Here is a 13018-nt window from a genome sequence, read left to right as displayed (position 1 = left end):
TCACATCCGGAAGTTCCACATCAGAGATGCTTAACCCGCTGTCCGCCGGCGGCGGGGCGGGCCGGGGCGGGGCCAGAGCGAGCCCCGCCCAGAAGCCCCCGCCCGAAGCCCCGCCTCCAGCCCGCGGGCCCCCGAGGCTCCAGGGGTCGGCTCGGTGTCCGCGTCTCCGCGCCCAGCCTTCCTCGGTCCCCACCCCACCGGCCTCCCTCTGTCGGTGTCTCTCTCCCCGCCCCCGCCCCGCCCCGAGACCCCCTCTGGGCCGCCACAGGTCTCTGGCCTCCTCTCCCCTCGCCTTGTCTCTTTCCGCCCGTCCACTGTCTCCTTGGTTCTCTTTCTACATCTTGGCATGTTTCTCTTTCTGTCACTGTCCCTGTCTATTCCTGTCTGTCTGCCTGTCTCTCTTTCTCTCTGTCACTGTCCCTCACAGTCCCTGTCTATTCTTGTCTGTCTGTCTCTCTGTGACACTGCCCCTGTCTATTCTTATCCCTCTCTCTGTTCCTGTGTATCCCTGCCCCTCTCTCTCCCTTTGCTTCCACTGCATTCCCTGTCTCCGGCCTCACATGTCTCTGCCTCTCTCCGCCTCTCACTGCCTTCCTTTCCCTCTGTCTCACTCCGTCCTGGTCTTTCCCTGTCCCCCACGGGCCCTCCTCAGCCTTTCTCTCTTCCCTCTCTCTCTTTCAGGCAAGAGCAGGAGGCAGGAAGGCACCAAACTGCCATATTTTAGTTTCTCTACTTTCTCTGCTCCCCCTTTCTCCCTCCCCTGGAGACAAGGACACTCTTGTGCCTGTGTTTGCAGCCATCTGTGTGTGTTTGTCCCTTACTGTGTGTCTGGTTGTGGGACTGTGCCCCAGGGGTGCATGCACGTGTGTGTGTGTGTGTAGGAGTGACTGCATGTCGTTTCTGTCTCTGAATATGGTGAGTATTGGATGTGTGTGTGTGCCTGCCTGAGGCATGGAAATATTAGCACGCTGTGTGTGTGTGTGTGTGTGTATCACTGTCCCTCTGCCTGTCTTTGACCCCTGCCTTTTAGAAGGTTCTTCACTCCAGGTCCTCTTAACTGCTTTCAGAGTCTTTGGAGTCCTCCAACTTGTTGGCAAAATTATGTGCCTCACGTCCATATATGTTGGGAAGAAGCTCTACAGCTTTTATCCGGTTCCTGGAGGGATCTGGGATCCAGACAAACTTTGCAACTGGCTTTCTAACGAGATCAAGGAAAAAGATTTTTGTACAACAGAAATTTACTGATCACTGACCATGTGCCAGGCAGTATACTGGAGATACGGCAGTAGGGAATGAAAGACAAACTTCTTCCTGAGCTCATGGCACTCAAATTCTACTGCGGGGAGGGGAGAATGAGAATGAGAGAAGAGTGAAGAAAAACAATAAATCCTGGAGGTGACAGGTGCTCTGAAGACAAAGCAGAAGAAGAGAAGGGGGAGGATGCATAGGACTTACATAGTCTGAACAGGCACAGCTCTCAGAGGAGATAACACCTGAGGAGAGACCTGAAGGATGCAGAGAGGGGGCACAGGGACATCTGGGGGAAGAGTGTTCTGACAGGGAACAGCAGATGCAAAGGCCCTGTGGCAGGAATGTGCCTGGTGTGGTCCAGTCCAGCAAGGGCAGGGGAGCCAGCGGGAGAAGAGAGAGACATCTGGAATCCATTCTCTCTCTGGCTTTTTCTACATTAGGGGTTTTAACCTCCTGAGGGGGGGTCAGGAGACCTGTGAACCTCCTAAAATTGCACGGAAAATTGTGGACTTGGTGCTTATGTGTGTGTGCTTTTTTTTTTAGGGAGATGGCCCATCGGTTTTTGTCCTATTCTCACAAAGGAGTACTTGACCCCTGGAAAGTTACAAACCATTGCTTCAGAGGGAGAGCACCTGAGAGAAATGACAGGGACCCTGAGAGAGGGGGAAAGAGACCCAGAGAGAGGGAGACAGAGACCCAGAGAGAGGGGGAACAGATACCTAGAGAGAGAGGGACAGAGACCCAGAGAGAGAGAGAAAGGGACAGAGACCCAAAAAGGGGGGGGGTGGACAGAGACCAGGGTGGAGGCATAGATCCAGACAGAGAGTGGAACCAAGACCCAGAGAGAGGGGGGAACAGAGACCAGAGAGAGAGGGACACAGAGACCAGAGAGAAAGAGGCTGAGAGGAGTTGGAGGCTGTGTGTCCACCCCTGCAGAGCTCTGTAAGTATATTTTATGACCCTCATAAACAGCCCTATCCCTGCTGTGTCCTGTGTCTCCTCCCTCCTCCAAGTGGAAAAGAAACCAAACTACCCAGGCCGGAGAGGGCAGTGGATGAGAGGAACTGGAGCTCCAGCATCAGGGCTTGTGCTTAGAACTGCAGCAGTGCTTCCTGCAGGATGGGCGTGGAGGCTGTGGAGGGAGGGCAAGGAGGGGACGACAGCCCCTTGAGCCCCAGGGGGCCCAGGGAAGGGCTTCTCCTCTTCCACCCAGGGCTCCCCTTCACTTCTAAGTTTCTTTAGCCTTCTATTTTGCTGTCTCTTTCTGTATCTCTCTCTGCCCTGTCTTTTTCTCCCTGTCCCTGTCTCTGTCTCCCCTTCCTATCTCTGTCTCTGTTTCTGTGTGTCTCTCTTGGTCTCTGCTCCTCTTCTCCATCTCTCTTTCACACACCCTCACTGTCTCTCTCTCACCCAAGATCTCTGTCCCTGTTTCTCTCTCTTTCTTTCTCCTGTCATTTCTCTCTCTGTGTCCCCAACCCTTTGTCTTTGACCCCCTGAAAACGTGCTGACCCTCTTCCTAGGCCATTCTCGGGCTCCCCTAGGGATCTAAGGTCTGGATCCCCCTCAGACAAGTCGTTCTCCCTCTGAGCCTCAGCTTTCCCATCTGCTCAATGGGTGGGGTGCGTGGGGGTGATGTAGAACCAGCCAACCTAGAGGGTGGCAGGGCTCTAGGGACCATGGCTGAGTCTGGGGTCCCACACCATGGCTCATCCAGGGTGGATGCTTCCTGAAGGTCCTCTGGGAGACACTGGCCCTTTAAGCAAGGCGGAGGAGAAGGAGGCTGGAGAGCACTAGTCACTGCCACACACCCTCTGCTCCCCAGATCAGGGTTTTGGAGCAGAAAATTAATTTAAATCACTTTTTAATTACAGATGCAGTGCTCTTCTGTCTACTCACCCCCCCAACCCCGTCCCTACCCCCATTGAGCCTCAGAGTGGGGGACCCAGGGTCTGGGCTCCCGGCCTCGCCTGGCCTCTGGTGTGGGGTATGCAAAGGGCCCCTTGCCCTTGTTCCAGCTGATTGTGAAAACACAGTGTGGCCTATTGGCAGGGGTTGGGGGGGGCGGGGAGTGGACAGAAGGATGGAGGGGACCATGCCTTAACTGGGGCATGACTTGGAGAAAGGCAAAACCAGAAAATGACAGAGACAGAGAAGAGAGCCAAGGGCCTTATGGAGTTACAGAGAGAAACAAACAGATGGGGGCAGGGAAGAGAGAGAGATGAATAGACAGAGAGAGAGGGACTGTGTGTGTGTGTGTGTGTGTGTGTGTGTGTGAGAGAGAGAGAGAGAATGGAAGAGAGACAGGGAGAAAGAAAGAGAGGGAGGAAGAGAAGGAAAGAGGGGGAGAAGGAGAGAGACGGGCAGAGAGAGAGACACACAGAGAGACAGAGGAGAGAGAGACAGACAGACAGGGACAGAGAGTGAGATAGAAAGACAGACAGACAGAGAGAGGACACAGACTTTAAACTTGTTTCTTCCATTACTCTGAGCTCAGAAGGACCCTCCAGTCTCCAAATCAAGGAGGAAGGGCTTGGACTCTTGGGGATAGGTCTTCTTAATTAAAGGAAGGAACAAGATGTTGAGAAAAGAAAAACAGGAATGTTTCAGAGAGAAACTGACAGGGAGTCAAGGGAGGGAGGAAAGAAGGAAGAGGTACCAGGCTCTCTCTGTCTCTCTGTCTGTCTTTCTATCACACATACACATGGGCACACACACACAGGCATGCACACACAATCTGTCCCTCTTTCTGAAGTCGGGTCCTCCTCTTCCAAGCTGTCTCACTTCAACAGACCTTAGACTTCTCTGCCCCCAGGGGAGAAAGCAGGCGGGGCGGGAGGTCCAGGCTCCGATCCTCAATCCTTGAGTGGTGGGTGCCCCATGCTTGCCCAGGTGTGGACGCATCTGGGATGTGAATGCGGGGTTTGGGTCTCTATGCACACGTCAGTGTTTCTTTCTGGCTGTGTGTGTGTGTGTGTGTCTCAAAGTGAATGCAAACCTCCCCCACCCCCCTGCCCCGTGATCGCCAGCCCTGCAAGGGATCTCAGTCCTCTAGTCTGCACCCTGCCCCATTCTACAGATGGGAGGATGCCCAGGCCTCGCCCAGCCCCTTGAGCCTTCTATAAGTCAAGCTGGGCATTCTCCAGGTCTCCCTGACACAGTCTCTCCCTTCCCCCGCCTTGGCTGCTGACCTCTCAGGGGCCTGGGCACTCACCTCTGTCCCTCACCTCAGCACTTGACTACAGAGGCTATGCCTGCCAGGGAGAGAGCAGGACCTTCTCAGGGCTCCCTCTGGTCTTCTCTCTGGTCTCACTAGCTTGCTGCCTTAGTTTCCCCTCTTTCTTACCATCTCTGTTTTGCTGTCTCTTTCCCTCCTCCCTCAATCCTAGAGGCTCTCTGAGGCTCTGGGTCTCTGCTGTAGGTGGGGGAAGAAGGGATCCGAAAGGAGAGGCCCTCTGAGTCTCTGTTTCTATCTTGGGGTGTGTGTGTAACCTGTGCCTCTCCTTCAGTTTTTTTTTTCTTTCTTTCTCTGTATGACCTGAGTTTCTGTCTCTCATTCTTGCTCTCTTGTTCTCAATCTCTCTCTGTCTTTCCCCTTTCTGTCTCTTCATGTCTCTGTCTCTCTTTTTGCCTCTCTGTCTCTCCTTATTCTCTTGTTCTCAGTCTCTCTCTGTTTGTCTTTCCCCTCTCTGTGTTTCCCTCTTCATGTCTCTGTCTCTCTTTCTCTCTCTGTCTCTCCCTCTGTCTTTCCTTACTCTCTTGCTGTCAATCTCTGTCTTTCCTCTCTGTCTCTCTCTCTCTTTCTGTCTCTGTCTGTCTCATTATGGCTCTCAGTCTCTCTTGGCTGACTTTTCCTCTCTGTCTCTAGCTGAGTCTCCCCCATGCCCCCAACACCCACAATCTCTTTCTCCCTCTGGGGGGCCTCTGTCTCTCCATCTTTGCGTCTCCCTCTCCCTGAGCCTCGGCCTGGTCCCTAGGTTTGTCTTCCTGTCTCTCCCCCACTCCAGGCCCTTCATAAACGCGTCACCCCGACATCCCCAAAGCCTCCCCCTCCCTGGCCGGGCTCCAGGAGAAAGAAACATTGATCTTGGTGGGTCCCCCAGCCGCGCCACCCCTCGGCCCGCCGAGCCCATCCATCACCGGCAGCGGCTTGGGCGCCTCATTTGTCACCGCGGCGCCGCCCCTCCCCCCGCAGTCACGCTGCCAGCCCCGGCTGGGCTGGGACCACCGGCGACCCCCGGCCCGGGGGGGAGGGGCCCAGGGCGCGCCGTCTCCCACCCCAGGGCCCCCTTCCCGTCTCTCCCTTGCCATCTCTAGTCCTGCCTTTCTCACCTTTTTCTCAGAATAGGCTTCCCCTGCCTCCTCCCTAGTGTCTCCCCTTCTCTACCTCCCTCTTCCTGTCTATTTCTCAGTGTCTTTCTCCCCGCCTCTGACTTTCTCCCTCTGTCTCTTTTTCAATCTGTCTCTCTCTCAGTCTCTGTCCCTCTCTTTGTCTCTCTGTCTCTTTCTATGTTTGCCTCTCTTTATCTTTGTCTGTATAACTCTATCTCTCTCTATACCTCTCTGTCTCTACCTTTCTTGTCTCTATGTCTCACTGTCTCTGCCTCTCTTTGTCTCTATGTCTCTGCTGCTCTTTGTCTCTCTATATCTGTCTCTCTCTGTCTCTGTCTCCCTGTCTCTGTCTCTCTAGTGCTTTATGTCTCTGCTTCTCTTTGCCTCTCTGTATCTCTGTCTATATATGCCTCTGCCTCTTTTGGTCTCTCTGTCTCTGCCTCTCTTGAACTCTATCCCTGCTTCTCTATGTCTCTGTCTCTCTATGTGTGTCTCTGCCTTTCTTTGTCTCTCATTGTCTCTCCACCTCTCTCTGTGTCCTTCACCCCATCTCACCCTGCCTGTCTCTCTCTGTCCATCTCTGTGCCTCTTTGGTCTCTGCTTTCCTCTCTCTGCACCTTCGGGTGTCTGCCTCTCTCTGGTTGTGCGTTGGTTAAGCAGTGGGAGGATTGATTTAAATCCTCTCAGCCTCTCTCTCTTCCATCTCCTTCGGTGTTGTATTTCTCAGTCTCTGGGTTTCCTTTCTCTGTATCTACTTCTCTGTCTCCTCTCTTTATCTCTGTCACCCACCCCCCATGTTTTGTTCTGCAGCCCTCCACTCCCTGCCTCTCCTCCTCTCTCCTTTTCATGCTTCTGCCCCTCCAGCCCTGAGGTCCCTCCTCCACTGACCCCAGCTGCCCCTTTCAATCCATCATCCGTGACATTTCCCTCCCTCCACCTCTGGGGAGAAAATGGCAGCCAGAGAGCAGGGGAACAGGAAGGCAGACAGTGAGAGGAGAAAGAGAAAGAGGGTAGGTGCCTTGTGGGGCACTGGGGACTGAGCCCCCCTCTCAGCCCTTGGGAACCCATCCCTTCTCTCCCCTAGTCTTGTGTGCCTGGAAGTTCTCCCTTGAGTCTGACTTCAATCCTCAAAGAATGGCAGGAGGTGGAGGAGGTGCCAGGAACCAGCTCTTCCCCATTCCCTGGAGGAACCAGAGTCATATGCTAGGAGGCACTGAGAAGGTTGCTGGGGGCATTGAGCAGGACAGAGGCAGAGCCTGGTGCAGCCAGTGCCTTCTCTCACTGGTGCCCAAGCACTTTCTCCCTGGAGGTGTGAGACAATGAGCACCCCGTTCTGGGAGGTAACTGTAGACAGAGGCTGTTGATGCCCTACTCATATCCCTTGTCTTAGTTATCTAGTGCTGCTATAACAGAAATACCACAAATGGATGGCTTTAACAGACAGAAATTTATTCTCTCACAGTTTAGGAGGCTAGAAGTCTGAATTCAGGGGGCCGGCTCGGGGAGAAAGCTTTCTTTCTCTGTCGGCTTTGGAGGAAGGTTCTTGTCTCTTTTGAGCTCCTGCTCCTGGGCGATCTTCATGTGGCTTGGTGTCTCTCTTTCCCCATCTCTGCTTGCTCACTTCCTAGTTTAATCTCTCTTATATCTCAAAGGAGATGACTAAAAATACACCCTACACTGCCTCGTTACCATAACAAAGACAAGCCCTTCCCATATGGGATTATAACCACAGGCAGAGAGGTAAGGATTTACAACACATACTTCAGGGGAACACAATTCAATCCCTACTATTCCTTAGGATCCAAACAGCAGATTCCCCCGCCAGCTCCTGCCACCCTCCATCTGAATGAGCTCTCTGACCAGGGCATGACATGCTAGAGAGAGTGAAGACCCCTGGAAACCACCCTCAATCATCACCAGATGGCAGTTATGGATAGACTCCAATTTCCTCACCCTCAAGGTGGGCATCTCAAGGCAGGTTCTATACAGCCTCTGGGAGATCTCCAGTGGGGTTGCCCATAGGGGCAGCCTACTTTTCAACACACCCTTGATGGTTTCCTTCTCATTATGGATTGAATTCTGTCTCCTAAAAAGATACGTGGAAGTCCTAACCCTTGTACCTGTAAATATGACCCTATTTGGAAAGAGATTTTATGTTAATGAGGTTATACCAGAGTACGATGGGTCCTAAACCTAATCCCTTTTGAGTGGTTGTTGTTGGGTGTCATTGAGGCGATTCCAGCTCATAGCGACCGTACGTGACAGAGGATAAATGCCCTATAGAGTTTTCCAGGCTGTCTTTATGGTGGGAGAAAGACGTGGCAGTATGCTTCCATAAAGGTTTAAAGCCTTGGAAACCCTATGGGGCAGTTCTACTCTGTCCTATAGGGTCACTACGAGTCGTAGTCAACCCAGTGGCAGTAGGTTTGGGGGGTTTGGGAATCTTTAAGGGAGCAGATTGCCAAGTCTTTTCTCTTACGGAGCCGCTGGTAGGTTTGTACCGCAGACCTTTTGGTTAGCAGCCAAGTGCTTAATCACTGTGCCCCCAGGGCTGCTTCCTTTCTAGGTGGTGTCTTATATAATAGCACAATAGACACAGACACACACAGCGGGAAGAGAGATGCCATGTGAAGATATACCACCTATATGCAGCCAAAGAATGCCAAGGAACACCCAGGGCTACAGAAGTTGTATAAGACAAAGAAGGACCCTCCCCTAGAGCCAAAGTCTTGATTTGGACTTCTAGCCTCCAATACTGTGAGACAATAAATTCCTGTTCCTTAAAGTCACCCACTGGTGGTATTTCGTTCTTTTTGTTGTTACAGCAGCAGTATAAAACTAAGACATGTTCCTTCTCTGTCTCCCTTCAGTGTTTCCTGGGCTTACCTCCCAAATGAGACATGTCCTCACATCCTTGCCTCGGAGGCTGCTTTTGTGAAACCCAATTATCATGGATTGACTTGTGTCCCCCCAAAATATGTGTCAGTTTGGCTAGGCCATGCTTCCCAGCGTTGTGTGATTGTCCACCATTTTGTCATCTGATGTGATTTTCCTATGTGTTGTAAACCCTACCTCTATGGAGTTAACGAGGCAGGATTAGAGGAAATTAAGTCAATGAGGCAGAACTCAATCTACAAGATTAGGTTGTGTCTTAAGCCAATCTCTTCTGAGATATAAAGGAGAAGTGAGAACAGAGACGGGGAAACCTTGTACCACCAAGAAACTAGTGCCATGAACTGTGTGTCCTTTGGACCTAGGGTCCCTGTACTGAGAAGCTCTTAGACCAGGAGAAGATTTATGGTAAGGACCTTCCTCCAGAGCCAAAAGAAAAAGACTTCCCCTGGAACTACCACCCTGAATTCAGACTTCTAGCCTCCTAGACTATGAGAGAATAAATTTCTGTTTGTTAAAGCCATCCACTTGTGATATTTCTGTTATAGCAGCACTAGATGACTAAGACACCAACCCAGGATGCTAGCCCACTGGAGTTGAACTGTTGCCATTAGGGAAGTGGTTGATGGGCAAAGAGAGGGGGTAAGGGGAGATGAGATCCTTCCCAATCCTAAAATGGAGATGTAGTATCCCTCAATGGACGATAATGTAGTATAACCATATGTCTTAGTTACCTAGAGGAGCCCCTGGGTGGTACAAAGAGTTAAGACACTCGGCTGCTAACCAAAAGATTGGAGGTTTGTGTCTACCCAGAGGCACCTCGGAAGAAAGGCCTGGCAATCTACTTCTGAAAGCCCTGTGGAGCACAGTTCTCATTTGGTGCACACGGGGTCACCATGAGTTGAAAACCACTCATCGGCAATTGGATTTTTTATTTGTTTTGTTTTTTTAGTTACCTAGAGCTACTATAACAAAAATGCCATGAATGGATGGCTTTAAAGAACAGAAATTTATTTTCTCACAGATCCAGAGGCTAAAAGGCCAAACCGGAGTCTTGCACGTGTGGATTCCTTCTGTGAGCCTGTCTCCTAATTTTTCACGTCTGCCGGTAATTCTTGATGTTCCTTGGCTTGTAGATGGATCCTCACGAGACGTCTGTCTTCACCCTGTGTGCGTGCCTCTGTGTCTATTCTGCTTTTTTCATAAGACACCCAGGGCAGATTATCAAATAGACAAGGTAAGCATGGTGCTTACATTGCTTACCCGATCATCTGTAGTGAAATTGCTCACTACAGATGATCGGGTAAGCACAAGTAAGCCTGTGCTTACCTTGCTTATTGGGTCATCCGCCCCGTCAGGGATTGTAAATTTGAAAAGAGGCTTTGATTCTGTAGGGAGGTGCTGAGGGGTTGGGAGAGAGATTAAATGTTAGCCATACCTAGAAGTAGAATCTTTGATGTGGCAAAAAAAAAAAAAAAATGTGAAATTGTTCACTACAGATGATCTGGTAAGCAAGGTAAGCATTGTGCTTACCTTGCCTATCACATAATTTGTCCCTGAAGACACCTCTCAGAAAGGATTAGGTTAAGGACCCACTCTACTCAGGTATGACCTCATTAACCTGACAAAGGAAAAACTCTATTTCTAAACAGAAGCACAGTCATAGGTACAAGGGTTAGGACTTCAACATCACTTTTTTGGAGGCACAATTCAATCCGTAACACCATACAATGGGGTATTATACAGCCATAAAAAGGAATGAAGTACTGACACACACTAGGACTGGATGAACCTAAGTGAAAGAAGTTAGTCACAAGCCACATAGTGTATGATTCCATTTATATGAAATGTCCAGAATCGGCAAATCTACAGAGACAGGAAGTAGACTGGTGATTGCCATGGTCTTAGGGGAGAAGGAAATGGAGAGCAACTGCTTAATGGGTTATTAGGTGCCATCAAGTCAATTCCAACTCAGAGAGACCCCATGTGATAGAGTAGAACTGCCCCAAAGGGTTTCCTAGGCTGTAATCTTTATGAAAGCAGATCGCCAGGCCTTTCTACTGAGGGGCCTCTGGGTGGGTTCGAACCTAGAACCTTTCCATTAGCAGTTGAGCACTTAACCCTGCACCACCAGGATTTCTATATGGGGTCATGAAAATGTTCTAGAACTCAGTAATGGTGATGATTGCACAACATCATAAATACACTTAATGCCACTGAATTTTACACTTTAAAATGGTTAAAATGGTAAATTTGATGTTCCGTATATTTTACCACAACCACAACAAAAAGAACTCAAGCTGTAGAGATACATGGAAACTAAGAGACAAGAGGCAGTAGTGAATTATCGCCAAAGAGGGTTGTATTCGTTTCCTGCTGCTGCTGTTGTAACAAATTAACACAAACTCAGGGGCTTAAAGGAGCCCTGGTGGCACAGCGGTTAAGAGCTCAGCTGCTAAGCAGAAGGTCAGAAGTTCAAATCCACCGGCTGGTCCTTAGAAACCCTATGGGGCAGTTCTACCTTGTCCTATGCTGCTATGAGTCGGAATTGATTCAATGGCAACAGGTTTGGTTTTTGGTTTTAGTGGCTTCCAAAAAAACCAAACCCAGCGCCATCAAATCGATTCTGACTCATAGTGACCCTACAGGACAGAGTAGAACTGCCCCACAGAGTTTCCAAGGAGCGCCTGGTGGATTCGAACTGCCGACCCTTTGGCTAGCAGCTGTAGCACTTAACCACTGTGCCACCAGGGTTTCCTTTAGTGGCTTAAAACAACACAAATTCATTCTCTCACAGTTTTGGAAGCCAGAAAGGAGTCTGAAATCAAGATGTCAGCAGGGCTCACCACCTCTAGAAACTCTAGGGGAGAATCCCTCTGTTATGGATTGAATTGTGTCCCCCCTCCAAAAAAATATGTGTTGTAAATCCTAACTTCTATTAACCAAAACCAAACCCATTGCCATTGAGTTGATTCCAACAGAGTAAAACTGCCCCAAAGGGTTTCCTAAAAGCGGCTGGTTGGTGGATTTGAACTGCTGACCTTTTGGTTAGCAGCTGTAGCACTTAACCACTACCTCACCAGGGCTCCACGGCTGCGGTTAAAATCCCATTTAGGAATGGTTGTTTTTCTGGGTCTTTGTTATGTTAAGGATTAGTGTAGGGTGTGTTTTGAGACAATCTCTTACAAAATATAAAAGGAACCGATTAAGCAAGCAGAGATGGGAGGAGAAAGATGCCAAGCCACATAAAGATTACCAAGGAGCCAGGAAACAGCAGCTGAAAGGGAAAGGCCTTTCCCCAGAACCAACAGAGAAAGAAAGCCTTCTCCTAGAGCCAGCACCCTAAATTTACACTTCTAGCCTCCTAACTGTGAGAACATAAATTTCTGTTTGTGAAAGCCACCGACTTGTAGTATTTCTGTTATAGTGGCAACTAGATGACAATTTTCTTGCCTCTTCCAGCTTCTGGTGGCTCCTTGGCTGTGGTCACATCACTGCAGTCTCTGCCTCCATGGTCACATGACTTCCTCTTTGGTTTTTAGTCTGCTCTCTCAGCCTCACTGTTGTAAAGACCCTTGTGATTACATTTAAGGCTCACCCAGATGACCCACGATAATCTCCCCATCTCAAAATCCTTTACTTCATCACATCTGCAAAGCCCTTTTTTGTCATTGTATTAGTTTTCTTAGGTCTGCCAGCCTTAGGTTACAAACCAAACCCAACCCCACTGCCGTGGAATCGATTCTGACTCATAGTGAACCTATAGGAAGAACAGAATGGAGCTGCCCCATAGGATACCCAAGGTTATAATCTTTACGGAAGCAGACTGCCACATTTTTCTCCCTCGGAGTGACCAGTGAGTTCAAAACACTCACCTTTGGGCTAATAGGCAAGCACTTTAACCACTGCACCACCAGGGTTCCTCTTAGGTAACAAAGTACCATAAACTAGGTGGCTTAGTCATCTAGAGCTGCTATAACAGAAATACCACAAGTGGATGGCTTTAACAAAGAGAAATTTATTCTCTCACAGTCTAATAGGTTACAAGTCCAAATTCAGGGTGTCAGCTCCAGGGCAAGGCTTTTTATCTCTGTCGGCTATGGAGGAAGCTCCTTGTCCTCAAGCTACCCCTGGTTGAGGAGCTTCTCAGGCACAGGGACCCTGTGTCCAAAGGACGCGCACTGCTCTTGGTGCTGTTTTCTTGGTGGTATGAGGTCCCCAACTCTCTGCTTGCTTCCCTTTCCTTTTATCTCTTGAGAGATAAAAGGTGGTACAGGCCACACCCCAGGGAAACTCCCTTTACCTTGGATCAGGGAGGTGACCTGAGTAAGCATGGTGTTACAATCCCACCCTAATCCTCTCAATATAAAATTACAGTCACAAAATGGAGGACAACCACACAATACTGGGAATCATGGCCTAACCAAGTTGATACACACACTGGGGCGGGGTGGGGGGGACGTTATTCAATCCATGACACTAGGTGACTTAAAACGACAGGAATTTATTCTCTCACAGTTCTGGAGGCTTGTATTTCAAATTCAGG

Source organism: Elephas maximus, chromosome 11, assembly GCF_024166365.1.
Source record: "Elephas maximus indicus isolate mEleMax1 chromosome 11, mEleMax1 primary haplotype, whole genome shotgun sequence".
Taxonomy (NCBI): domain Eukaryota; kingdom Metazoa; phylum Chordata; class Mammalia; order Proboscidea; family Elephantidae; genus Elephas; species Elephas maximus.
This window is presented reverse-complemented; position numbering follows the sequence as displayed.